The following is a 27910-nucleotide window of genomic DNA, read 5'->3' on the forward strand; positions in this document are numbered from 1 at the left end:
CAGTGGAGATGGCTCCCTAAAATTTTTTTCACAGAGCTTCTTTGGTGAGGCAAAAAAAGGGGACCAGTGTCCTGCATCAGGCATTGCTGCCTGTCTTCCAAAAGGATGGTGGTGATGCTTGTCCACACATGCCTGTACCTGGGCTCACCTGGGAGTTCATCCTTTTTCTCACTTCTTCCTATATCAGAAAAAGAATAGAAAAGAAAGAAAGGACCACAGCTTTCTGCACCACTTATTTTCCATTCCTTATCTGGGCATTTCCCAGCAAGGGAGAAGAGGAGGAAGCTGGCTGGGCACAAGTGTCACTGTCACATGTGAATCCTTTCGTAAAAATGGCAAGTCTTGGTCCAACAAACAATATGGTCACTTCAGACACATTCTGCTGCTTTTAGTGACATCTCATCTTTTGGAATAGTTCATTTGCTACCTATATTGCTCACCCATAAAAGCTATGGCTGCAGTTTATTTGGCTCATTGTTCTTTTATCACCCCAATATACTGCAGTTAATGGTGAAAGTGACAGACCATGCAGCTGTATTTAGATTTGCCTTTACTTTGCTATAAATGTTATTTCATTCTCTCTTTAAAAGAAAATATTTGTAACCATTTTTTTTCAAAATTACTTACTCTCCTTGCAATCAGCTGCTAGCTGCTCTCCTACCCACAGCATATTTTCAAATCTCTAGATCAAAACTTATTTTTTAAAGCCAGAAACCCTATTTTTAAAATTAATACATGTACTGCCAGTAAATATATAACTGGCCAGTCATTTTCCAGAAGCCCCATCCGAATGGGGAAAAATTAACAAGAATGTCTGTATGGAAGAGTCCATGAATGCCTCTGAAATGGAGCAGAAGTCCTTAAAGAATGTGCCATTCAAACAATCAGAAAAGAAGGAAGGTGGAGCAAGACAAAGTTTTGACGTTTCTTGGATAAGGCCTTGAGCAACCTGATGTAGTGGGAGGTGTCCCTGCATAGGGCAGGGGATTTGGGACTTGATGACCTTTAGGGTCTATTCCAACCCCATACATTCTCTGACTCATTTTATTCTGCAACATATAGAAGAAAGCCTGCTAAATCAATGGCTCTGGCAGCTACCAGACAGTGCTTTGATAAAGCATGATGGATTTCAGGGTATCATTTAACTTTTTTTTTTTTTTTTTTTTTTGCATATATCGCTATATCTTCAAAGGTGAAATATTTTGGTTTGCTGATGAGCCAAAAGATAGTGTGAAGTTAGGCACCTACTGCACTGCAGTCAGTAATTTCCATATCACCTTTCCCAAAAGTTTTATTGCATTATCGACACCCAGGTCCAAGGATCTCCTGCAGCAGGAATTTGCTTGGAGGCGTAGCAGGCACAGTTAGGGAAGACAAAGGAGGAGGTACCAAAGGCTGTCGTTTTCCTTGAGCTGGATCTTCAATTGCAGCCTGGTGTCTGAATGTGCAGCCCCAAAGAGAGCAGCACTCTTTGTAGAGAGGTTGCTGCAGAGACTCAGCAGTGCTCCCATGTGAAACAGGGGGGACGAGGTGAGCCCAGCTGTGGGTAATGTGCCAGCTGCCCCCCTGTTTGTGAGGAACAGCAAAGCTCTCCTGCTGAGGTGCATGAGCAGTCTCTGCGTGCTTTGTCCAAAATCTCGGCAGTTTACTATCACTGCATGTTGTCCTTTGTATCTGCTCATGAAGAGGGCAAAGGTTTTGTTTGTCCTTACAGCACCTCCCACCTCAAAAAAGCCCCAATCTCATATATATGAACTCACTGTAAATACTGTACTCAATATATACCACTAAAAAATCCACATGTAGAGGTGTAAGTGGGCTGAAGGGCTGTTGTGTGCAAAGTTCTCCTTTTAGAGGGAAGCAGGTCACATCAGATTCACTGACAAAGCCTTACAGAGTATTTTACGTTTCCCAATATTACTCATTAGAGGCAGAAGATAACACCACTTACATGTACACAAGCACATTTCCTCTCATTATGTGACAGTAGTTACTCCTCACTCCCTCTCCAGCTGAAGTGTATCAAATATCCTGTTTTACTGGGAGGAAATTCTCCCTGAGTTGCAGATCCACACCCAAGGACAGGCAGCAGAAGCAATGGCCACGGTGCCCGTAGCAGGGCATGGCCTGTGGCCAGGCCGTGGCCAAAGATGGAGACCAGGCTGCGGTCCTGCTTTGGGGGTTGTGTCTTGATGCTGCCCCACAGCTGTAGATGCTGAAGAGGCTAGCAGAGAAATTTTCCACCTTTTGCAGTCTCCTGTGAAAGTCTCCATTCTCACGCAAACTAGCTGAGAGACGGTTTTCTATTTTGTAAACTATTTGCAGGTGCTGGGTGTTGTGAGAATGCAGTGGATATTGTTTCGGTTCATTGAGAATAATATTTTGAGAATGAGAACTATTTCTCTCAACCAACCATTTTGGTGGGAGGTTAATCAATAGGCCAATCATGTCATTTCTCTGTTGCAAATCATGCTATAAAAGGACAGGTTTTTGGCATTAAAGGGTCGGCCTCGACCATCTTCTCTGACCTGAATTCGTGTTGTTCTTCGTGCTGTCCCTGCGACACACAGCCTCCCCCAACAAACCGCAGGCCTGTGAGCACAGCAAGATGAACCTTCCTGGGGTTTGCTGTGTTTGAGTCCCAGGTGGAAGAAAAAAGCTGCAGCATGTAGAACTAAAGTAAAGGTGAACAAAGGGTGGGAGAGCCAGAGGTGACCCAGCCAGGGGCGGGTTTGAAGAGCAGTTGGTTGTTGGTCAGCCTCCTGCATGGTGCCAAGTGCACCAACTTTAAAGGACATGGGAATGTCCCCAGAGGACCTTTTCCAGCAGAAATACCAAAGTTATTTCTAAGCAGATACTCTTGAGGAGCATCCTCTGTCCTCCCCAGTGCTTCCTGGTGTGCCCAGCAGAGCCAGCTACCAAGTGAGCCCTAGAAAGGCAAGCACTAGAACAGCACCTCCAGTTCCTCTCCTCCTCTGGCAAAGTGGCTGCTGGAAGCTGAGGACCAGCAGAAGAACTCATCAAGCCCCCCATGCTGTGTAAGGAACCCCCAGAGTCCTAACAACTCTTCTGTGTTCCTGCCTGGAAGAGATCAGGAATGGTTATCTGGGACACCGTGGAGGAGACCCTCCTGCCGTGCCTGCTACTGTAAACTGCAGTGAACTCCACTGGGTCCCACTGCAGCAAGGCCAGGTTTAACTGTTCGGCTAACTCTCTTTTTTTTTTCATTTTTTGATAATAGAAGCTTCTGGAAGTCACTAAAAATAAGTTTGTTTGGGTTTTTAAGCCTGATTCAGATTTGTTTCGTCTTTCAGGATGGCCCTTCCCCATTGCGCCTGCTTGACAACAGATTTGTCAGTTATTAAGAATGCTCTGTATGCACAGAAATATCTCGGGTTATTTTTCCCATAATCAAAAGAAAACAAATCCCAGAGCAGCCCTGGCAGGCCACTTCCGGCCGGCACTGCTGCCCCCCCAGAGACACATCAGGCTCAGCTGCTGCCTTCAGAGGGCAAACAAGAGAGTTTGCTTCCAGTATAAAATTAGACACTGAAACAAACTGACTTTTTTCCTCCCCCTAAAAAAACCCCCGAGCTCTAGCCCAGCTACTTCTCCATTGAGGATATTCCAGGACAGTAATTTAGATGTATATGAGTGCTTGGGCTGGATAAGGCAGCACAGAGGTTCTCTCCTCGCTCTGCTCTGCTCTCAATGCTGGCTGGTGTTCCCTAGCCAGAGCTGGGAGCTCCCAGCACTCTGTGAGCAGTGGTGACCCAGCTCAGCCCAGCTCTCAGCTTCCAGGGTGCCCTCTCCCACTGCCTGCTTGTGCTTACCAGCTTGCTCCTAAAAGGCCCTTCCTGATTATAGAGGATTGGCATTTGGAAGGAACTGCAGTTATTTACCTCATTATCCTCCTTTAAATCCCTCCCTAATACCTTCATCTGCTGTTATGGTTAAATGAATTTTGCCAATTAGAGATGGTAACGTGCTATGGCTATGACCTGTATCTATCCTGCCCAGATTTGGACAGTAAGTTTCTGAGGGAAAAAAACTGTTTTTAATTACAAGAAAGACAGTCTTGAAACGCTACAAGTCTACATGTAAACACCAGCAAATCTTTCAGTATTGCCAAAATTTTGGCCTAAAGTAATAGCAATTCTTCTATAGGAAGAATTTTTATATCTAGCACTGAAAGCTGGCCTTATTAAAAACAAAAAATAAAATGAAAAAAATAATCTATCACAGCCAGCCTTAGCAGTACCATTCCCACAGTGGGTTTATGTTGCTAGGTATAAATTAAAGAGATTCCATAAGCAGTTTGCAATAATTTACTCAATTAGTCTTTTGTTTTCCCTGTCCATTTTATGTAACATTGGTGAGAAAACTGCTGGCTGCTATCTAGAATTGTTGACGAAAGCTTCTGGAATGCTTTGCATTCTTGTGATGGGGACCTTAGCAGAGACCACTGTCGGCACTCTGAGTCTTGGGTCTACAAGGTCAGATGAGTCACTGCAGCGTCTCCTTTTCACGTCTGATCAACTGTGCAAAATCCTGGGGACAAATACTCCTGCACATTACTCTTATGTCCTGGGGATCTTCATTCAAAACCATTCAGAGAAAACAAGCATGAAACAAGGCTGCGAAGTGACATCATTTAAGAATTTCAGCAGAGTTACAAAAAACATCTGGGGGCCTAAACCAACCTTTTGCTACCCACATATAGTACCCAGCACAATGGAGACCTAGTGTATTATTGTGGCCCTAGACTTAGTGGCTTAATAAAAAATTTCAGCAGACCTGCTAATTCAGTAGGTGTCTCACCTTATGCATTTACAGCAGCTTTGAACATCCCAAGACCTTTAATCCTCATCTAGGCCTCTTCCCTCAAAAATATGTATCATCACACTGGAAGTGCCACCAAGGAAATACAAAAGAAATGTTCTGTATCATCACTTTTTTTGGTGTAGAGTTGCACGAATTTCACCCCAGAGAGCTCTGGAAAAGAAGAAAATTACAGTAGCTTCAATCACTGCAAAATATTCAGAAGGTGAAGCTCAAACACATAAAGGATTCCAGTTGTGAAGGGTTTTTCACTGCTGTTCACTGCAAAGAAATAACCAGAGGCACCACTGAGCCTCGTCAAACCCCTGCTGCATCAGCCTTTATGCATGTAGGATTCCACAAACCACTACACTGGGATTTTATACTCATGTTTAAGCCAAAACCTAGTTCTTGTTCTTTGCTAATGAGAGGGGAAGGGCATGGGCAGGGAAATGTTCAGAGACTAGAGCATGGCAGAGAAAAGAGCAAGGAGAGAAGACAGTGCTGCAAGGAAAACAACTGCCTGCCTTTCATTCAGAGACAAATTTTTTCTCTGGGCTGGGCTTCATGAAAAACAGCCGCTGAGCATGGCTCCTGGGGGAATGTGTTGGCCTTGGCAAAGCTACTCAGCCTGGGGACACAGGTCTTGGAACAACTTCATCCTCCCAAAGCTTGGTCCAAGAGTAAAGCTTGGTGCAGCTCCTCACCTCTCAGGACACCTGAGGATCCCAAGAAGTCAGGGGCAGACCCACTGCCCTATGTCTCCTGGTAGAGTGGACACCCCCCTCCTGACTGTCCTCGTGTCCCATGAGGAGCACCATGTGGCCTCTAAATAGCAGGAGCATTTGGAGAGATCTGGACCAGGTATTCCACATGCAGACTCTCCCTTTAATGTTCATATCTGGGCCTCTAAACAAAAAGCAGCAACGCCACACAACTGTAGCAATCACAGCCCAGTCACCAGCATCACTTGTGTGGTGAGCTGCATGCCTACCTCAGCTCCACACAGATAAAAGTGTCTGCAGCCAGTGACAAGCTTATACAATTAAATTGTGTTCATTTCTTGATTTCTTAACTTTCAAAAAGATGGTACTGAAGAAGAGGTGTGAAAACACAGAAGCCTTTCCAGTTGAGAATGGCCAACTTCCCAACTTTTAAAGTACTTGTGTACAGGACACTGCAGAATGTCATACAGCCACCTAGTGCTGGAAAAAAAATCACTTCCCCACATCTGGGACTGTCCTCTGCAGTCCCACAAGTGCAGTTGAGACCAAGTGTCCAGCAAGGAGGAACAAAAGCCAAGTCTCTGCAAAAGTCATGACCGCATTCCCAGTTATGGGCAGCAGCAAGTCTGAGAACGAAACGGCCGATGAACTGCACACAGGAAGCACGCTTTTATCCCAACAAAGACAAGGAAAGACATCCCACAAATGACATGACTGTGGCTTCTCCAGTGGCTGTTATCTGTGGCACATCTCCTCAGTATTCTGGGTTAGGCTGAGTAGCAGGCAGATCTGCTTATTTTCAAGGGTACCCAAGCTGCCCACTCCACTGCTGGCCCTCCCAGCTCTGTCTCACCAAACATGTTGATCTCTTCTCTTCCTAACAGGGAACTACCAAGATTTGCTTCGGTCAAGCCCATCTAATTTCACAGCAATTCCTTGCCATGATAGGGCCAAGACTTCCTGTCCTCATATTTAATGATGGCTAAAAAATGAAAGCACAGTATGCTCCTTCCAAGTTACTTGCTCCTATGTTCACCTCCTCCCATGGGGTGGCACAGGCAGTCATGCAGCTGTGCAGTGGAGCAGATCAGGGAACCAATCTGGGTTAAAAACTCTTCCAGCAAAGGAAAAAAGAAAGACAGGAAAAAGGTTTTCATCCAGCCAGATCCGTTACCTGGGTCCTGTTCTCCACATGGAGGAACAGATGCTTGTGCCAGCAGGAGACTGGGACACCACCGGCACCTGATGTGTTCGGCAAACTACAGCCCCAGTCATCATCTCTGCCCCCACCACGGCCAGAAACAGCCAGCAGAAGTCTGGAATATGCCCTGTGATGCCTCCACTAAGGCATAACCCTGATTAAAGTCAGTTTAGTTACTTAAACCTTTCTTTAAAGCCTGTGTTTTCCATAGCTTGTAGACTAGTTCCCTGGAAGATGGTAGAGCTAACTCCACTCAGGATGCATGCCATTTGAATGCCAGTTTGGAATATCCAACTTTATTGGGGTTTTTTCCCCTTAGAATTTGAAAATATTCTGCCATGCAGCTAGCTAACCAGGTCTTAGAGGGATATGATTTCTTGTTCTCTTGCTTACAAGGGAAACTTGAAACAAATTAAAATTATACTGGCCTCGTACTAAAGGTCAGCGTTGTGGGGAGAGATGACTTGTTCGGAATTCAGTCAGGAAGTTTAACACAAATAATCCAGCTTGAAGTTCTGTGAGAACAAGTCCCAGCCAACCAAAAGAAAAAAAAAAAAGGAGTGATGATAGAACTAATTTAAGTACTAAATCTCTGTTTCCAAGCATTTTTTCCACTGATAAGCCCAGAGGCTTTTAAAGCTGCCATGTGAAAAATTATTAGCTAGGTGTGAGAGAGATATATATTGCTACCTTCCTAGATAAACACAGGCTTTTATCAGGAGATTTGCACAGGAATGAGCAGGAACAAGCAGGAGAAGGAACAAAATGTATTGTTATGCATTACTGTGAAGATAGATTGCACTGCAGAGTGTCACCAGTACTTGTGAGTAAAGCTTTAGACTGCTTCAAACTATTTTAGCAAAATGTTCATGCCATGAAAAAGGGGGAAGAGCTAATAAAACCCAACAGTTATTTGCAAATAACTACTTTGTTAGTAAAAAAATGCCTTGCATTTGTACAGATGCCTTCTGTATCTGTAAAGCCACATTAGCCTCTATGAGACTACATCATGAATTACATTTGGAACTGTTCAGGACTTACCTTAAAGTCTTTCTGGGCTTTCTCTATTCTATTCCCACTAGAAACAGGTGTTTAAAAACAGATATTAGAATTAGTAAAAAATAGTAGTTGCTCTGCCTTCAAGTCACTGCCAGCCTTGAAATGAGGCCTTCAAAAAGACTTAGAAAGCATTTATGCTTTAGAGAATACATTTGTGTTTGTATGTAAATACCTATGTCCATGTGTTTTTATAATAAAGTCCCTAGGGACGCAGTGGGTTAGGAGATCCCTCCCAAAAGTGTGAAAAAGAGGAGAACATGGGTAGTTGATTCCTCACAGATCTATACCTCTCTGGTAGGTCTGACTGAAGCCAAAGGGGCTATAAAGCATCTGCATCCAAAAATCTAAATCCAGACTCCACCAGTCTGGTTTTGTTTTTCTGGCTGACCAAAAGCTGTTACCAAGAAATGAGCCTTTTGATCCCCTCTGCCATTTCAGAGCATTCAGTTCCACCAGTAAGTGGCTGCTCACATCGAACTGGTCGTACCTGGGACTGGAGAAACATTAAAACCGAGTGAGCTGCAGTCTTCCTGTGACAGTCACATCACCCAGCGAGTGTCAGGAGTGCTGCGGTCAGGGGCAAGACTGTCCTGCAGACAGGAACAAACCAAGAAGTCTGTGTTGTTCTTAAAAGAATTTCCATTCATTTCCAGAGCTGCTGAGCTGGAGCAATGATCAATTCACTTTGAAAGCTTTAAATTAATTTTCTATACCTGAATCTAACAGGACAACAGACAATCTATCAAATTCTAATAATAAAACATTTCCACATTTTATAGACAAACATTTGGATAATTTTGCAGTTAAGAGTTACTATGACCCACATTTGACCAGCAAATATGCACTTCATGAACATGAATTAGCACAATTCACATTCCAGGCTTTCCAAAGTCTCTGCTGGGTTACCTGCACGCCCAGTCCCACCCCTTGCGATGCCGCACGATCGTGACTCGCTGCTGCCCTCTTTATTCCAGTAGCAGCTCCAGTGCAGGATAAATACAGCAGTGCCAGAATCTTTCTCCCATTCGGTGACTCAATCTCCACTACTTGACTATTTGTTCTCTCTTCTCAGCAAGAATAACTTGGAGAAAGTTACACTTCACTCAGAAAAAAAAAAAAAAACAAACCCATCCCTGTAGTCCTGGTTGGGGAAAACACAACAGAAAGCAGAACTGACTCACTGAGTGCTCCCTCACAAGCAGCACGATGTTTTGCCACCCAAGGTGTTGTAATCAGACCATAACACGTGGCCGTTCCCTTTCAGCTCTAATGAAGCATCAGAAATGGATAACATATCTACAGCCTCTCCCTTTTCCCTGTCTCTGGGAGGCAGGTGCAGCCTCAAGAAAGGTTCACAAAATGGATTCAGATGTGACAAGATTTGTAAATTCTTCAGCAGCTATCCGGAAAAGCTTACTGCTGCCAAAAATGTGCTCTTTGGAACATCACTGAATATCTTCTATGTTTACAGTAATGGTTTCACTTCATTCAGTTCCTCAAGAGAAAGGATCAGAAGGACATTAAGGGAAAATTAAATCTTAGGGTGTTTAAATGAAAGTGTCGGCACCAGTGCTCTTGCTAGCTGGTTAGCAGGGAGAGACACCTGCAAGTGCTCTTCCAGAGCAACCGTGGTGTTTTCTAATGTATGTGGAACACTTATTTCAACGGGAACCCATTCTCAAATCCCCCCAAATCTCAATTTCCTAGATAACATTGTATAATAAAGTATAACCACAACGAATACAGCTCTGCCTTGAATAGGAGAGACGTTTTAAAAAATGGCTTTTGGAAGGTTAGTTTTCCTGTACCATATAAAAATATGAATTTAATCCCTGGTCACTTTATTTTTTGTTGACTTTCTGGAGACTTTTTTTCAGCTTGTCTTATTTCTCAAACCAGCAAAAATGAAAAAATTCCCTGAAGTGTCATTTTTAATGCTGAACATTAAAGGCAAATGTTCCTTTCAGCCAAACCCACAAAAGTTCCTTCATCTCTGCTCTTCACTTGTAATTAAGAGTCAGACAGTCTATTAGTTATTCTGTTTCATGATTAAGTCTACAATGAACTGAAAAATAAGAAACAGCAACTCTAACACAAAGAGTAAAATTCATCTCAAATCTTCATTTGTAGATGTCATTCCAGTAAAGCCGTTTGGCATGACAGCAGCAACCCCCCTTTTATGCCCTCCTTTTCCAACAAACCTGTTAAACTTCAGGCAAATTTACTAATGAGAAAGCCTGTATGTTTTCTTGCTCTTTGCTTGTGTATATCTATGAAACAGAGAATTAAGTTATCAAAGATGTCTTAAATTGCACCTTACTGCTGAAAGACAGTGACAATCAACTCAAGACAGCAGAATATTTTGGGTTTCCCCCAAAACCCTCTTTCTCCAAAAAAGGATATTAAGTAGAGTCCTGAAGTATCAGCTTAACTTTAAGCCTATGAATCATGCCATAAGCAAGCAGAACAATCACCATTTCCAACACCAAGTCCTGACAGTATCTCCTGAGCAGCAGAGAGCTCACAGGGGTGATGGTGTTCAGTAGACCAACAGGAGGTTTGGAGTTTGCCATTTATAACTCACTACATCTAAAACACTCCCACAGCGGAGCACTGTGGTGTGAAACAAGCAGAGTCCTGAATTAATGCCTTATTAAGGATTCCCTTTGCATTTGTCAAACTCTCCTTATCCACCAGAGGAAGGTGAGGCTCCCCACAGGACTGGCAAGGAGCAGCTCTGTGCAGCACCATCTCTCCCGGTGCTCCTGCCTCCAGTTAAACAACAGCGTGACAGCAGTGACACAGAACAGCTGCCCCAGAACGTTTACTTACTTCCACGGGCCTGGGAGAGTCTCCCATCAGCAACTCCCTGCTCAATGTCACATCTACCTTTCAAGCCACTCAGGGCTTTTAAAATCTCCAGAGCAGCAGTGGCTGCATACAATGGGGAAATAGTAACTGTCCTACTCCCTGATTACTCTTGCAGTTTTTAGGGTATTTTTTGCTATCTTGGAGGACTAAAATAGATCAGAAGGCCTCTTTTCCATCCCTCCCTCTCTCCCCCCAACTGCCGACAGTCTTTCCATAGTTGTGAATGTTTCATAGGGCTCATGAGGAGTAGTAAATAAATAAATAAATAAATAAAACCTAAGGAACACTCCCTCTTCCACATTCATTTCTTGCTATAGCCACAAGCTCTGAAATGATACAAGGATGGGAAAAGGAATTCAGATGTATAGAAGCTTATATAGCTACAGCTTAAATACCTGAAAGCATAGCCCGTGACTATACTGACTGCAGGCCCAAGAAGTCAGTTGCATGTAAAAAGATTTCAGTTGCTAAATCACATTCCAGGTGAGGTTTTAAGAACTTCAAGGATTTGTGCCCAGGTACCTGCCTCCTTTATTTTCTAGCTATTTTGTTTGTTACCTCTTTGCAATGCACACTCCAGCCGAACCAAACAGCCTTGCACTAACACAGATACCTTTCTGCAGGAGAAAGGGACCAAGATGACCTGACACATGTCTGCTGTGAAGGAAGCTTGTTGCACCTCTCCCAGCACATCTGCCTTTCTGCAGGAGGAGCTCAGCCCTGTGAGCATGCCTGTGGCAGTTAGCACGCCAGGGGTGCCAAGCCCTGACAGCCAGATGGGCTGGCAGCTCTGCTGCGTGCACGCCTGGCTTTGCCTGAGTTCCCGGCTGACAACTGTCATCATGGCTCATTTACAGGGGCCCACCCCAGTCCCAGTCCTTCTCTTCCCTTCCTTTCAGATCTTTGCACATTGTCCCTCCTGTGGGCAACCAGGGAGCACCACAGCTGGCCTCACCAGCAAGGTCAGCAATGCTGAACCCTGTTTCCATCCAGAAGAGTTTCTCTGTCCATACACAAAGCTTCACTGACCTGAACCATGCATCTGTGCTTTCTTGCTTTGCTTGTGGCACAGCACTATGATAATATTGCCAAAACAGCAAAAACTTGTATTATCTACTGTGACTTTTTGGAGATGGGACATTTCTGGCAATCTGGCAGAGCACTCTGGGAAAAAGCCTCCCACGTCTTCTGGTTGTCTCTAAGAGTGCAGGCACAGACCATATGTACATATCGTGGCTTCCTGTGCAGGAATCACTGGTGTGCCCCATCACAAGATCAATCAATTCCCTGTGACTGAGTGAAAAATCCTGGAGACAAAATGGAAGGGTACAATCAGTAATTTCCAAATACACACATACCCCTCCCATACTGGTTTTTATTTGTTTCTGCATGCTCGACCTTCTGAAGTCTCACTCTAGAAATTGAAATAAGTTCAGATGCTTTTATGAAGTTAAAAAAAATTGTTTTTCTAGAAAGGAGTTTCACAAAGGTCACAAGGATATCCCGTTCATGGATCAAAGCATCCCTTGGCAAGTATTTGACAATGGGTAAATAATTTCTGAGCAGAATCCTGACTGCTAATTTCAACTAAATGAATAGATTCTTGCAGGATCTAGTCCTCCTGATTTCCCACTGTGAAAAGAGACTTGATGGAATCCAGGCAGCAGTAAAGCTGTTGGTTTGGGACTTAACCTGGTAACACTAAACAGGTACCTCTCACAAGCAAAGCAAAACACAGGTAACAGGGCTGTTATCAGCAGAGAAGTGCATCATTTGTAGTTACACTGGCATTCATTCTAAGTAGCTGAACAACAGCTTACAACCATGATCACATAGTTACACTGGGAAAGAGAATGAGTGGACAGTATTTATACACAGGACCAAGAAAGCACTGCAGCTCCACAAATAAACACATCAAGTGGATATTCTGAAAAGAATTAAATAGATGAAATAGCTTCATTCCTAAGAACTGCTAATAAGTTTTATATGAAGAGCAGCAAGAACTCTTAGTTAAAACCTCTCATAATCTTGCAGGACATTTTGCCCAGGCCTGCACACATACTGAAAAGAATTCTCTGCAGTCTTTTTATGGCTACAAGCAAGCCAACACCAAACCTCAGTGCTGAAGAGTCAACAAAATGATAACAACGATGAGAACTGCATTCTGACACTTGAGCTTCCCTCCAATCCTGCACAGAACAAATTTCCAAAGCTGAGATTTCCAAAAGGAGTAGGGCTCAAAGCACAAAGAGACATTTGCTTCCAAGTCTGCTATCATAAAGTTTTGAAGGGAGGCAGTGTGGGCTCCTGTCAGCTGAACAGAGAGCAGCTCCCTCATGCAGCACTGCCTGAGGAGTGGGTACAGGGACAATACTTAGCACATCTGCTCCTGCCTTCTCTCACTGTCTTTGAGCAATTTGCTTAAGCCCCAGTAATCCATCCATGGAGCTGAAACAGCAATATCTATCTCCCAGTGCTATCACAAGAAATAATTTGTTGCTGTCAGTATGCTGATTGACTCTGTGGTGATAGACACCAGGTAAGATTTAGAATGTCTGTAGAGAGGGAGAAAATACAACTCTGGATGGGCAAACATATAATATTTACTACTTATGTAAATCCAACTCTGTCTAACATAGAACTTCTTAATAAAGGTATCAGAATGAGGGTTTCTGAATGAATTGAACTACAACACAAGGTCTCTGTGGCTTTTCCTGACAGAGTCCCAACCAAGGACTATGCTTTCCATGGCAGTATCCCCACCAATGCTTGTGAGATAATGGAGAGGATATTTTGCACTGCACATTTATTCCCTTCTTAAGAACAGTGATGAGGTTAAAAGGGAACCATTCAAGTGGACATAAGGACTGCACTTCAGCAAGCAAACTTTGTGTGAAGATTAACCAAGCAAAGACCCTCACAAACCATGTGTGAGAATCATGCTGCTGATACTTAAGGATGAAGGATTTCTGGTATAAATCAATAAAGTATAATACTATCAACAAATGTTAGAAGTGAGACTGACATGAAGTTTCTGTATCTGACAAAGCCTTGATTGGAACTTCCACAGGGCTGCTGGTCTTGGACACCAGCACATCCCTGCTGCTCCATGCCCAAATGGTAGTATTCAGAGTGGTGTCTTGCTGAAGTCAAATGACACCACAGTAACCTGCAAGCTGGCTCTTCAACACCAGAAAAAGATAATGTTGCCCCACTTAAAACCTTAATCAAGGCTTGAAACTGGCTGGGTGATGTGTATTTACTCTAAGTTCCAAGGGAGGCACAATTTAAGAGCATTACAAGTCATTCATTTCAGTGAACCAAAAAAAAAAAAGAAAGAAGAAGAGTGCCTGGGGGCAAGCACTTCTGAGCTCAGAAGCAGCAGGTTTTAGTTATGATTAGTTACTGGTACACTCCTTTTATCATCCCACACCAGTTTTTAGCTCAGTTAAGGACAGCTAACAACTTCTGGAAAGACACAGTTGACAAATATCACAACATTTTCTGAAGTACAAAATTTGGTGCTATTATTTCACATCTGTTTTTCTTACTGCTTTTCTTGCCTCAATTCTAGCTCCTTTCATGGCTTCAGATTCACTCTTTTGGAAGCCAGTCCGGTCAGTAGTTCTAATGTCACTCATTTCCCAACAATGGCAGCAGAGCAGAACAAAATCTCTTTTTTAACATTTCCAGTGGTGGAGCCTGTGAGGAACACAAGGTTTGTGGGAGAGAAATGCACTGGTACAGAGAGGGATGACCAAGGTGACTCCAGCCAGAAGGTCCCAAAGAGCAACTGAGCACTGTTATCTTCCACAGAAATCACACTCAAAGAACAAGCCAGCTCCAGACCTAATGAGTAGCTTGACTCAATCCTAACTGGAACAGATAGATCAAGGACAAGGGGAATCTTCTGTGGCAACCAGAAAGATCTGTATCTTGCACTCTTTTTTCTTTTTTCCTTTTTCCATGGTACCACACTGCATAAGAAAAGAAACATGGATATTTTGGCACAATTCCTCTCAACAAACAGAAATGGCCATCAAAAACACAAGAGAACATGCTGGGGACTTCACTGGGATGTGGGATCCCCGTATTCAAGATTTCTCTTGCCATATTCCAGAGACCTGGACTGAAAATCTGCTTTATCTCAAACATAGCAGGCATTTGTTTTCCCATGTCCCAAGTGTAAGCAATCTTTCTTCTCCCAGTGTTTCCTCCTCTATCTCCTGGTCCCAGAGATGCTCCAGTAAAGTGATGCATTTCACTCATATTTTTTTCAGCCCCAAATAATCTGACAATCTCTAATCTTAGCATTTATCTCCTTTCCTTATTCCCTGTGGTCACATCACTTTGAATTGTGCTGTGTGAAAAGTTATTGTCTTGGATACAAAAGCACAGATAGAATATTTATAATACATAGGATACTAGCAAATTTCTGTGTTGCTGGTCATGAGGAATCACTGGATAAAATCCACATGTACAAGAAAAACTGGGGCAAAAATATTAAAGTTAGGAAGAGCCTTTTACCATGTTTATTAAAATTAACTGGCAGTAACCTTTGGATCAGTGAATTCCTGGCAAGTGTATTCCTTGCACTTGAGAGACAGTGCCTGACACAGACCCACCATGTATTTAGTACAATTTATACTTTTATTCAGGAGAAAAAAATCACATTGTGTTTAAAAAGCTGATAAACACACATGCACCCCCACTGCTCCATGCTTTCAAAAATATTCTGAAGATGATATTACTATCTTGCATCAAAACTAAATTTCGAATTTCATGTGTATGCGGCCATTTGTCAGGTATTGATATAACTGAGAAGAAACAATGAAACCACCAACAGACAAATATTAGTAGAGAAAAAATATTACATTTGGCAAACAGAGAAACATAACAAACAGTTACATTTACTGCAGGAGTGTTTGAATACAGGTTTCCCACACGGCAAAATCTGAAAACACCTTGCATTCCAAATGCAGCTGTTCTGCTATTGTGTAGGAAATAGACTTTTTAAACTAAAATCTTGTTAGACATGTAGGGAAACTTTTGGCAAGACAGATTGTTTTCCATCATTAGATGAAATTTTGAAAGCTGTTTCCTAGCAGAACATTTCACTGCAAATATTTTGGACACTTTCATGTGACTTGAAAGTCGACTGAGATCCATGCTTGCATCTCTTATGGTTACAAGATAAATAGCAGATTTCTGAAGATAAAAATAGATCTCCTTCCCAAGGCCAAACCTGGTTTTCAGAGGGAAAAAACACTAAAATTGTTCAGAGGATTAGATGCATCTATTCCTTTTCTTTAAGTAAGTCCTTCATGTAAATTACAGTTACACCGTGGCTTAAGTTAGTATCCAATATATTATTTAAATCAAAACTCAACTTCTAGAACATTAAAAAAGGCCAATGTCCATGTTTGGACGTCTGGTAGAAGTACAATATCCCCTGTGGACCTATGGTTAGGACTTTGTTATTCTTGAATACTTGAATACCTGAGCAGGGCAGTATATTCCCTTCCTTGGACACAAACTGATGCTTCTCAAAAAGCAGAGGACACCACACGTGTCTGCTGCATTGCCATGTGCTGTCACACATCAGTGTTTCTTGCCCAGCATTACACTGTTTGCAATGATTGCACAGAGACTCCCTCTGCCCCTTCAAACTCTTTAGTTTCTGCTGCCACAGGGCTGAGATTCATCTCCAAGGTAAAAGCCAGGGACTGCTTTGACAAGTGGGAAATCAACAGGAGCAGATAATTGTAATGAAGGGCTCTATCATCCCCATTAGAAAAAAACAACCAAACAAATAAACCCCAAACTTGAACACATTGTGTTTGTACAGCCTTGGGATGTGGGGCATATAAGCTGCTCTTCCAGGGGTGGGGAACCTTCATGTGCAAGGGGGAAAGATGCAGCTGATTCCTTGATGATGTTCAAGGCACACACATGATTCTTCTCTCAGTACAGAACTTTACCCATGAGTAACTCCCAAGTGAAAAACAGACTTTGAGCTTTCAACGAAGCAATAAAGAGTCTTTGAAAACATCAAATATAGCTGTCAGTCAGTGCAATAAGAATACAGTAATCTTTTAAAAAATTGACTGAATTTATCAAAGACTTTCCTAGGATCACAAATAAACATCTTTTTGCAAGTTCAAAATGGGTATTTCCCATGGAACAACTGCCTCTTCTACCAGTTGTGCCCCATTCCAAAATCAGGGGGAAAAGCTGATAAAACCTAGGCTTATCCAGAGAAAACAGAAAGAGATTATTTTCCCAGTAATGATTTAATTCCTCTCACATCTTGGAGTATTTTTAATAGCCTTTCCAGTACAGGTTTTAAAAGGTTTGTTTCAGATCTCAGGACATGGAACACTAGCACTCCACTCTCTGAGCAAAAGTTGCGCTCAGATTACTAGGAGATCTCAGACAGGAACATTTTCTTGGTCTTTTGGAGCATGGGAAGATCAGTCTCTCCCCTTAGAAGAGAATACCCACATCCAGGGCAATACCAGATAGCTGGAAAACATACAAACAACTTCTTAAGGCTTTCCAAGCAACCCATCAAAAGAGACAATACAACACACAGAGAATAATTCACAGGTGGTTTGCTGGATTCAGCTGTACTGGGCATTCCCAAATTGCACAGGGAGACTCAGCTGTGGTGAGGTTAGACCTAAAGGGTTCACAGGAAACAGGGGATGTTTTGGGTGCCTCCAGCCAGTGGCTGTGCCCAGGAGAGCAGAGCAGGACACTTCACCCAGGACTTGGCTGAGATGAGGAAGGTGACAAAGAACAGGAACTGGAGACAACGCCCTGTCTGATACCGGGGGATCACATCAGTGAGGGGCCAATGCCACATATCCCATCCTGCACTATCTCAAATGAAAGCACTTGGGCCAATTTTCAAACAAGACCAAGTATCTGGGTCTTTCAACACCAAGACTTCATCCAGAAAAAGAAACAGGGAAAGACTTTACAGTTCTCTCTGAAGATCAGACCAAGGAGTGCATCACAGCCCAAACCATCCATCTTTGGAAGAACACCAAAGTTTATTCCAATCTGTATAGATATTATGAGGGCCACACACTGCCAGATCAATGCTGCAGAGGAGCCCTGTTCCTGGGCTACATGAGTCAGGCTGCTGAGAACAGCACACCAAACCCACACACTTCTGGCTGTGGAATCTATCTGCTCCGGTGGGAAGAGATGTTTCTATGACACCACATTCTTCTGGCATGCTGCTCAAGAACTTAACAACAACACAAGGAGTGGGATATTTCTCTGTGGTTTACAAAACAAGGAGGGAAAAAACCCCAGCCCCAAAGAAATCTATGACTAATAAGATATATTCAAAAGAGAAAATCACACAGAAATCTCTGTATCCATGACAAGGTTTATATATAACAAAATAGTAAACAAGAGCTGCAGCATTCAAAGTAGATCACAGACTGCAACAAAAATTAAACATTTCTAGCCATATAGAAGCATTATTGACAATCTGCAGCTAACATTCTCTTTGCAAGTAAATTAAACATTTCTAGCCATATAGAAGCATTATTGACAATCTGCAGCTAACATTCTCTTTTTCTAAGAGATTAGTTCAAACTAAAAACTGTATGATGTCCAATACTCATCTTTACAACCACTGAGGATTATGAAAGGCTTTGAATTCTGAGACTGTTTGGGATCAAAGTCACTTGAAGGAGCTGGGAGGGAAACATCAGAGCACTTCCTGCCTCCTCTTCCTCTTCCATGTGTGCTTTCCCCGACAGCAGAGCTAATCATCACTGGAAAGCAGATTTTAAAGGAAGTGCTCACACACTGGGGATCATAACACCAGGTGTGGCCATGGAGGACCCACTGGGAATTCAGTTCAATCTGATATTTATGGCAGTGTTTGTGCTTATGTTAAACTGCAATTCAGAGAGTAGAAGTGCAGTCAAAAATCTGGGAGCTTCTTGGGAAGACAATGATGGCACCATTCCCATTTGGTGCTAGACGTGACTTCAGTATTCAGAATTGAAAATGTGTCCAATGAAACAAACAAAACACTCACTCAAACCCCACCACAAACATACAGATATGAGTCACTACATCCTAATGCACTAAAAAAAAAAATCCCAAACATCAACCATAACCATCTAAATACCCAAAACCCAACATAACAACCCACAAAAAGAGAAAGAATGTTGATTACAGTATGTGCTATTAATTACCCAGAATGGAACATGATATAAAGAGACTCATCTCAACCTATTAGGTAACATAACTCATGCCTGCATGATTGTAACAAAAAGCTATTTGTAGATGTGAAAGATTTACCTGTAAATCAACATGATAGCTCCCATAATTCATAGGTATCTCATTGGATTTGGGATGTGAAGGAGTTTGGATGGCAAGAGGAAAAAGACAAAAGAGATCATATTACTTTGCAGCTCCAGCTGGATGGTAACAGACTTTTTCAAACAGTAATAGAGAAAAGGAATCTTACATGCACCTTGCAGTATTTATGAACAGCTGGGCCCAAATAAACTTTATGCAAACAGACACTTGAACATATAAATCAGCTCTTACCCAAACAGATCTCCATGTGTACAAATATTTTCCCATGAAAACTGCTCCTTTCTTAAGTCAAATCTGCTCCCATTTAAACCTATCGCAGAATTTCTTTTGACTTCAGAGGAACCCAACCTCTACAAAAACATTCTTAAGTTTGTTTGGGGTTTGTGTTTGTGTTTATTTTGGTTTTGCTGTTTTCTTTCTAACAGACCTACATAGGGAATGGTCCCTCAACTTGAAGATCATTCACCAATAGGAATAGATTTATGGAAATTTATTTCTACAAACTTCTCTCAACACAAGGTCAGCACAGCTTTCACAAGTGCTTATTTCCTGTAGCCTGTGCTCGTACTTACATTGCTGGTGCACCCAAAAGCCCCAGAAGGTTTGTCTACAGATTGAGAAAACTGAGAGCCCTTTGCATTTGGGATTCATTCACATTTTCATTCCAGAGAATGCACTGTTTTATTTTTACCTTAAAAACCATCAGGTATTCTACTTCTAAGGAGTTTGGCAGAATTCTGGTGTGTCAAACACACCAAAGCCCAAGAAGATGAAACCTGTCCATTAATCACATTACCACATTAATCACAGCTACCTTTGCTTAAGCTCTGCAAGCCAATACCAATTTGTTTATTCATTTCTTTTCTTACAACTCTTCTTTACTTTTCCAAGCTACAAACATAGTTTTATCAGCGCCTAAAAAGTACCCAGGAAAAGTGATCCATAAAACACAACAATTCAGTAGGTTTCCCATGGCTACCCAAGCTATTAAATGTTAGTTCAGGTCTGTAGGCAGTGAAATCATAGCACCATTATCATTGCCTTGTGGGAGCAATAATTCTGGGTGGTCTGTAACACTACAGCTCCCAGCCCCTGAGATAGTATGACCATGTTGTCAAGTAGAGCCTGTCTAGGAGTGTAACTAGGCTGAGGCTTTTTGACCTCACAGATAAATAGGTTTTGTTGAAAGCTGTTCTATTATTTTTCAGATTAGGTTGGACTTGCATTTGGTTCATTCTCTGCCATGGGAGTGGGAGAAAGCGAGGCCTTGAGATATCCAGTGCATGTTTATCCAGCTGTGGTAGCTTGATTCTCAAAGTATAACTGTCAACATCTCCGCTCCCTCATGCAAATCAAAATTTGTAAACAATCCTAATAATTCCTCCTCCCTGTTGTTCGTTGTAGTTTTGCATTCCTGACTGAGCAGCCACAGTACTTGAAGCAAGGAGAGCAGCGCGAGTCAATCCAGGCTGACTGCGGTGGAAAAAAAATGTACCAAAACCATGGGCTCCCAGAACAGACTGTTCAATGCTAATTTTAAATCTTGAAAAACAGTGCCAGTCTGACATCAGTGTGGTATTTTTTCGTGTTTTCTAAATAATCAAGAGAAACTCTGTTGGTTTTTTGGGGTTTTTAAAACATTTGATTCAGCTTCCATTCCCTTGTGTAAATAGCCATAGAACATTAATCAGTTTTTTAACTATATAAACAGAATTGCACTTTGCAGGCATTTTCCTACCACCATAATTCATAAAATCAAATTTCTTTATCTAATTTACCCAGTTTGTTTTTCCCAGCTATACTGTGCTGGAGCAGAGGGTCAGTAAGTCTCCTTACAAAGGATATCACTTCAGATCTCTGTATGGTGAGCAAGCTGAACATTGCCATTTTTCCTTTCATTAAAAACTTGGAGGGCATGATACACCATCACTGAAGACAATTAATTCCAGCCACAGTCAAAAGCTCTTGCTAGCATTTATTTAGTTTCAGCAAAGACCTGATATTGCAAGTATTTATACACGGGCTTAATGGGGAATAGCTCTAAAGCCTAATGATCTGCCAAGACTAGTCTTGCACATAAACATTTGTAGCACAAGGGATTAATAGCCTCAAAATTAGAGAGAGAGTTCTCTTTAAATGTAACTTTTTTAAGATCTTGTTAAGATGTTAAGACAAATAGTTATTTGAGCAGCAAAATAAAATACTATTTCTCATAGATTTTATGTCCCAAGATTGAAATCCTCAGAGGATTCTCTAATGAATATAGTTTTCCCCTCAGTAAAAGTTAAAGTTCTTTCCTCTTTCTCTCCAGCTATTTTCACATCACTTTTAAGAGCAACCAAATTTGGTTAGAAGTTGGCCCAAAATTCCGAAGTTATACAGGGACTGATAAAGCAATGTCAAAAATCCTGTCTCTGGCATGATTTCCTTAGGAAAAACCTTATTAATGCCATGGAAAAAAAGCCAATAGAACACCTGTGTTAGACCTTATCAAACCCACAGCTGTAAAAGGGGTGTCTAGTCTGTATAAATGGAATTGGCAGGTGAAAGCCTGAAATTTAAATCCCTATCCTCATTTCCTCCACCATTTTTTTCTCTCTTCTGACATGTGATGATGAGGCAGTTTCGTAAATTTAACTCTTTCCTCTCTCCCATTATCATGTCCTAGAGGTTTGCACATTTTTTTCTGGAGAAAACATACATTTTGATGGGTCCATCTGCCAAGCAGTCTCCATAGCTACCTCTAGAGCTCTTGAGGTCCTGAACCCTCAGGAGGCTTCCCATAGCTCATTCCATCACAGACACAATGACATCTTAAGACCACACGCTGTTCTGCATGCTGGTATTCCCCAAATCTGCCATCTGACTAAAACAGCACAATCTTAATAGTAAATATTATATTCACAAAGATGCCAAAACTGGCACAAAGGGCTACTGGGGGTCACATTTCCCCTTTTCCTGGTAAACAGCAAAGGACCTACTGTGCACCAGGCACTGAAACTTGGGGCAGTTTCTCTAGATGTGAGAAGCTGAGAAATTAGAAACAAGTCTTCTGGGAAGCAGAGGCGGGACGTTGCCTCCTCCTCCTGGACTCAGTGGGCTGCCCTTCAGCATTCAGTGCCAGTAAGGGTGGAACTTCATATGAAAAAGAATCACCTCAACCTCCCAGGTAAAATCAGTCAAGTCTGCATGACTCCACCAAGGACAGCACACATGGCTGGTGCTGCCCCTGGGGCCTGATCCCCTTTGCATTTGCAGAATGCGAAGCCCCATGCAGCAGTCGCTGACAGACTCCACAGAGGAGGAAGGTTACAGCTTCTCCAGTTTCAAGTCTTCCTGAAAACAACCTGAAGCTGATCTGTTTACTCAGACATGCAGTGGGCCATTCATTCTTCCAAACAGCATTTTAATCTCTCATTCTTGTCCTTGAATTCCTTTACTGTTGATATAAATATGAAAAGGAATTAAAATTATTTCTACTGTGTGAAGTTTTCAAATGACTATTTACAGTTGCAGCTTCATAGTCTGCTATCAGGCCAAATTTCCTGCCTGTATTTGTCACTGTTAATCTGAAAAAACTTGCTCTTGGCACACCATTTAAGTAATTGTTATGAGATCTCATCAATGATGTTCGCAGCACCGGCTGTGGCTGTACTTTGTAAATGCAGGGTTACACATATAGCTTTAAAAGAGGCATTTACAAAGGGCAGAGGCTTGACACACAGATCAAGCACAACACCATTTTCAGACACACTTTGGCAAGCATCAGGTTGTGTCTTTATAGTTTGTCCGTCACATCTCCTGAGCAGCAATATCTTCAAAGAATTCCATCCAGGCAGCAAGCCGTGACCTCCACATCCCGACACCGTATCAGCCCTCCATAACCAAGCTGGGCTTTTTTGAGTCATCTGAAAAATGAGAGGTCTCTGTCAAATTAGCAGACCTCCAAAAAAACTATTGCTAGGACATTCCCACCAGCAGATGTCAATCTGGTGGTGCTTCCCTGCATAGGGAGGGCAGGCAGTGTGTCAGTGCACATGAGGCCGCAGGCAGCTGCTCTGAATTGGACCATGCTGGTGAAACACTTCCTGAAAATGCTTTGTTCCCCTCCTCATCCACCTTGCTGCCCTTGGGAGGGGTGGATTTTGCCCAAGTGCTCAGCCCCTGCCTCACCTGACTCAGAGCATGTGGCTGGTCCACAGAGCATGTGACTAACCCCAGCAGGGTTAATGAAACGAGAGAACAGCAGCAGCCTCATAAACCTTCGTGAGCGTGAATGTGTGTCCTGGTCTGCATCCCATTAGTGACTGATTTTTAACAATAAATAAAAAATCTCAGTGACACCTGGAGACCAGCCAGTCCTCATTTTCTGTCCCCAAAAGGCTGATTCCTTGGTCAACCAAATATTCATATATGAAAAACAAAATAAGATCTTTTGGGAAACTCATCCCAATTTCCAAAAGTAATTCTTAGAATCACAGGATGGTTTGGAAGGCACCTTTAAAGGTCATTGAGTCCAACCATCCTTCAAGAGGCAGGAATATCTTCAACAAGTTCAGGCTTCTCAGAGCCCTGTCCAATTTGACCTTGAATGGTTCCAGGGATGCGGCATCCACCCCCTCCCCAGGCAACCTGTTCTGCTGTTTCGTCACCTTCCTCATGAAAAATTTCTGCCTTGTATCTAGGCTGAAGTGACCCTATTTTAGTTTAAAACAATTATTCCTTATCCACTCACTACAGATCCTCTAAAATGTCTGTTCCCATCTTTCTTATAAGTCCCCTTCAAGTAGTGCAAGGACACAATAAGGTCTTCCTGGGGTCTTCTTTTAGCCCACATACAAGGCAGAAATTTCCTTTTAAAACATTTTTGTTGAACTTATTAATGTAGCTACATAAAACCTGAGTTTCTATTTTGTAAATAAAATCTTGATGGTTGTTTTCAGTAGGAAATAAAAATTATTTTTGAAGTTCCTACAAATGTTTTGGGTGAAAATTTGGGATTTCTGTGTTACAGGAAAAACCTAATGCAGCACTAAGTGCCAGTGGTACGGCACAACATGTGTTACATTACAGTAGTTTAAAAATTATTTCTTTTAGGTTCCAAGGTTAGACATACAGTTACTCTGGAAAAAATTCCTGAGGTTTTAGAAGCCCCCGAATTGTTATGCAAAATAAAGTATAAACATTAAGTCTTGTTCAAACATAATTGGGAGTATATTTATTTGTTCATATTAGTACTAATTTTTAAATAAAATAGTTGTGAAGTCTATTCGTTGTGATATGACATATTTTTACGCATTCCTTCTAAAAAGAAATAGAGTATTCAACAACAGAAAGAGATCTTTTAGATTGAGGTATTCCAAACAATAATTTGTGTTTCTAAAGTTATATTCTTCTGAAGATCATATGTTCTCCTGAAAAGTTTTACTAATTCTCATTTATGGAGGGAAAATCCTATTAAGAAATTATTACAAAATTCAAGAATTCTGAAAATTTTTTCTCTTTAGGAAATTGTAATTCACCTAAGTTTATTTCAAAGTACCTTTGTAGTGTCAGAGGCAGACAAAGGTCCCTTAACATCAGTGCTTCCTCTGTGGATTGATGAATTCCCTGCCTCCAATCTTTTTCAGGTTCTGAGTATTTTAACCTATTAAGCCACTGGGCTGGCCTTCCCCAGCCTGCAGCAAGAGCCCCCAGGAGCTCCAGGCACTGCACTCATCCTCTGTGACAGCCCCTGAGCACAGAATGGGCCGTGCTGTTCTGCCTCGGAGACAAAGGTCCAGCCCCGGCCCACAGGGCTGTGAGCAGTGATGCAACCAAACCCACACCATATTCTGCAGGAAAGGAAGAACCAGTGGGGCCAGCATCAGTTTAGTTGCTTCTGACTCCTTAGGCAACCAGGCACCCTTCCACCAAACGAATCAAGGGGGGTGGATTCAAGCTACTCCAGAGCAAGGCTTGAACTACTCTGATCCTCCGTGAGGGCACTGACCTGCTCCTGCCTCCCACTTCTGCCCCAGAAGGGTGGAATGCCTGAGCTCCAGCTAATCTGACAACCTGCCAGGCAGCAGTTGTGCAGCCTGCTCAAGGAACCCAGCACATCCCAGGGCAACAGGCAAACTGGAACCCCTATTTACTCAACTAAGCTGCAAGAACGAGGAGATTTTGGTCACTTTTGCTGCTTAATGTGAAGCTTCGAACTGGTCTTAAGTCTGAGCTATTTAGAAAAGAGTTTGCTGGGTTTCAAATAATAATTTGTACAGAAGAGAGGAGATTCATACAGAAGAATGGAAAACATTTTGGGTGTCTTATCTTTTTCTCTCCATCACTCTGCCTGCGCAGAATTGAACAAGGGTACAGTAGCACTACAGATTTTTATTTTAACCTAGGTTCTTACCAAAAAACTGCACTGCAATGCTTCTGTTATACTAGAAGTACATAAATGTCAAGAAAAGCTGCATGACTCTGTTTGTCCCTCAAAAAAAAAGGAATGCTTCTTTCGCCCTGCTAAGTTTTGCCCTTATTCCTTCCCTTTAGTTTCATTATAATTTTTGTCTCCCTGCAATGTCTGAGATTTCTTTCTAATCTTTCAATTACTCCCCAATATCTATTGTTCCAACCCTCTACACTTCTCCTGCTTTACATGCAGTCCATGTCCTGCAAGCATGTGAGGAGGCCAAATACCAGGCATCTTGGCACAAGCTAGTACTTTACACCTATTCACAAAGGGAAAACATTCCTCTTTTCTTATGGAAGAAGAAAAAATAAAAAGAAGAGGGAGCAGAACTCTACCAGGTACTCATAGCAAAGAGATGAAGTAATGTTTACACTCACCATTTCTAAAACATGTCTGGTCCTTTAATAACGACCTGTCAAAGCTGAAAATTAAGAGCATCCACCAATACAGTAGATCAATTATTATTAATTGCTATGCATACTGAAGCTATTTCCTTAGTTCCTGTAGCTGTCCCTCCGTGCTGGCTGCTTCCCAACTGCAGAGGAAAAGGGTTTCCTCAGGAAAGGCCCAGCCACTGCCAGGAGAGGCTGCACCCAGGCTGGCCCCATGGCCACAACCAGTGGTGTGTCACAGCAGCACCTGAGAGGTTCTCAAAGTCCTCCACTAGTTTAGTCCCAGACCCAAACCCTCAGAGCTGCAGGGAGAGAGCAGAGGAGTCATCAGAGAGCACCAGAGCAGTCCTGGAGAAAAGGTGTCCAACAGGGGAGGGCAGGTGGGCAAGAGTGGCTCTGGGCCAGCCGGGAAGGGGGAATGCCAAGCACAGAGCAGGAGCAGCATTTGCTTCAAGAAAGGGTCAACTGGTAAATGAGGTGGGACCTGGGACCCTCCACCCGGGACTGTGGGTGAGGAGAGCACTGCCCCATCCCCCTCAGCAGCAGGCAGCCCTCCAGGCAGGGCAGCACAGAGCAGCTCTGCCAGGCTTCAGCCTGGCACACAGCAGGGAATTTGTTCTTCCTCTGCCCTACTCTGCCAACAAAGCTACCACAAGCAGCAAGCCAGAGAAAGAGCTTTGTCCCAAGGTGTGAGGGTTTTTACCATCAAAGCACCCTTTTTATTTCAGAATTCTGTCTTATGAAAGAACTAGTTTCCTGCTATGCAGCCATGAGCTTTATTTTAGGGGACAGTAAGCATTATGATATTCCTCATGATTTAACAAATTATTTTTGGACTTACACAAAATTCTGATTGCCATCTTAATATTTTTTTATTCTTCTTAAAATTGGATGCTTCACACACTTGAAGCTGGTTAAGGCCTCCCATGGGCACAGGCAACATTAGCTCATTGACTCACACAGCTGAGGATGATTTGCTCTGGGCATCATGGAAAGCAATCTAAGAAGAGTAAAATGTCTCAGCTAGGAAACCCACAGCAAAAATATTTACTGTGTCCCTTTTCAGCTCTGATTTTCAATTCACTAAATCAACAAAAATACTAAATCTGATATAGTTTCCTTCTCTTACATCATAAGACAGATAGAACCACTTGTCTGTAGGATTTACAGTGTAACCAATAATTACATGCCTTTATAATTTTTAACATCACCAAAACATACACTACTTACTCTTTTGACAAAAAGCACCATTTGTGAACACAGATCAGTACAATTAATTTCTTTAATGACCAAATATATACCACATCAGAATAATTCCACTCACATGTTTCCACAAGTCCATCTTCCCAAGCAAACACACTCATTCTCACAGACACTCAGACCAACTGGACAGCAATTTTTTCTTGACAAACTGAGGGAAAAAGTCCCCAACACATACCTGGGAGCAGCAAGATCTCTGCCCAGGGAGACAAGTGGGAGGCCAGGGGCAAAGCAAGGCAGGCAAGGACCTCCCAAACAAGCAACACAGTCCCACAGCTTCTGAGCAGGTCCCGTGGCACTAACTGGGGTCAGCCACAGTCCTGCACTCACCAGACAAGTCTGCAGGGATGAGGCAGGGCCAAGCTCAGACCAGGAAGCCAAGCCACAGTCAGGGTCAGCCAGGCACACAGCCAGGTACAGGCACACACAGAGTGGAACTCCAGCTAGAAACCGAGTTTAAGTGGGACTCCTAAAGGGAGAAAGGCCCCAAAAAGCTTTCTCATAGCTTTTTTTAACACCAGCCTGACCCACAGTTACACAGCTGCCCTATATCAGAGCTGGCCTTGATCCCAGCTGGGGGATGGGGAAGAGGCTACTGACCCTGCAACACTCAACACCTGAAATGCACCTCCTGGAGCCCAGAGTCCCACAGCCCTCTCATCCTTCTCTCTTGCTCCCATCATCACCTCAACTGTTCTCCCTAAATGAACTCTGCTTCTCAAATTTTTAAGCAGGATAGCTTTTGCATTTGTATTGCATACCAACTAGCTGA

The 27910-nt window shown here is 42.6% G+C and overlaps 1 long non-coding RNA gene across 5 annotated transcripts; it reads right to left on the reverse strand.

Annotated features, from left to right (window-relative positions):
- LOC138117172 (uncharacterized) lies at positions 1 to 27771 on the reverse strand. Of its 5 annotated transcripts, none has more exons than XR_011154556.1 (5): positions 27317 to 27770; positions 8294 to 8396; positions 7789 to 7825; positions 4822 to 4995; positions 1 to 178 (listed from the first exon to the last, which is right to left on the reverse strand). It is a non-coding gene; the product is annotated as an uncharacterized lncRNA (long non-coding RNA). The 5 variants fall into 5 exon arrangements; XR_011154557.1 differs by lacking the exon at positions 1 to 178 and adding an exon at positions 4170 to 4637 and having other exon boundaries at positions 27317 to 27771; XR_011154558.1 differs by lacking the exon at positions 1 to 178 and adding an exon at positions 4170 to 4551.
- Positions 27772 to 27910: the final 139 nt, after the last annotated feature.

Source organism: Aphelocoma coerulescens, chromosome 11 (assembly GCF_041296385.1).
Source record: "Aphelocoma coerulescens isolate FSJ_1873_10779 chromosome 11, UR_Acoe_1.0, whole genome shotgun sequence".
NCBI lineage: Eukaryota > Metazoa > Chordata > Aves > Passeriformes > Corvidae > Aphelocoma > Aphelocoma coerulescens.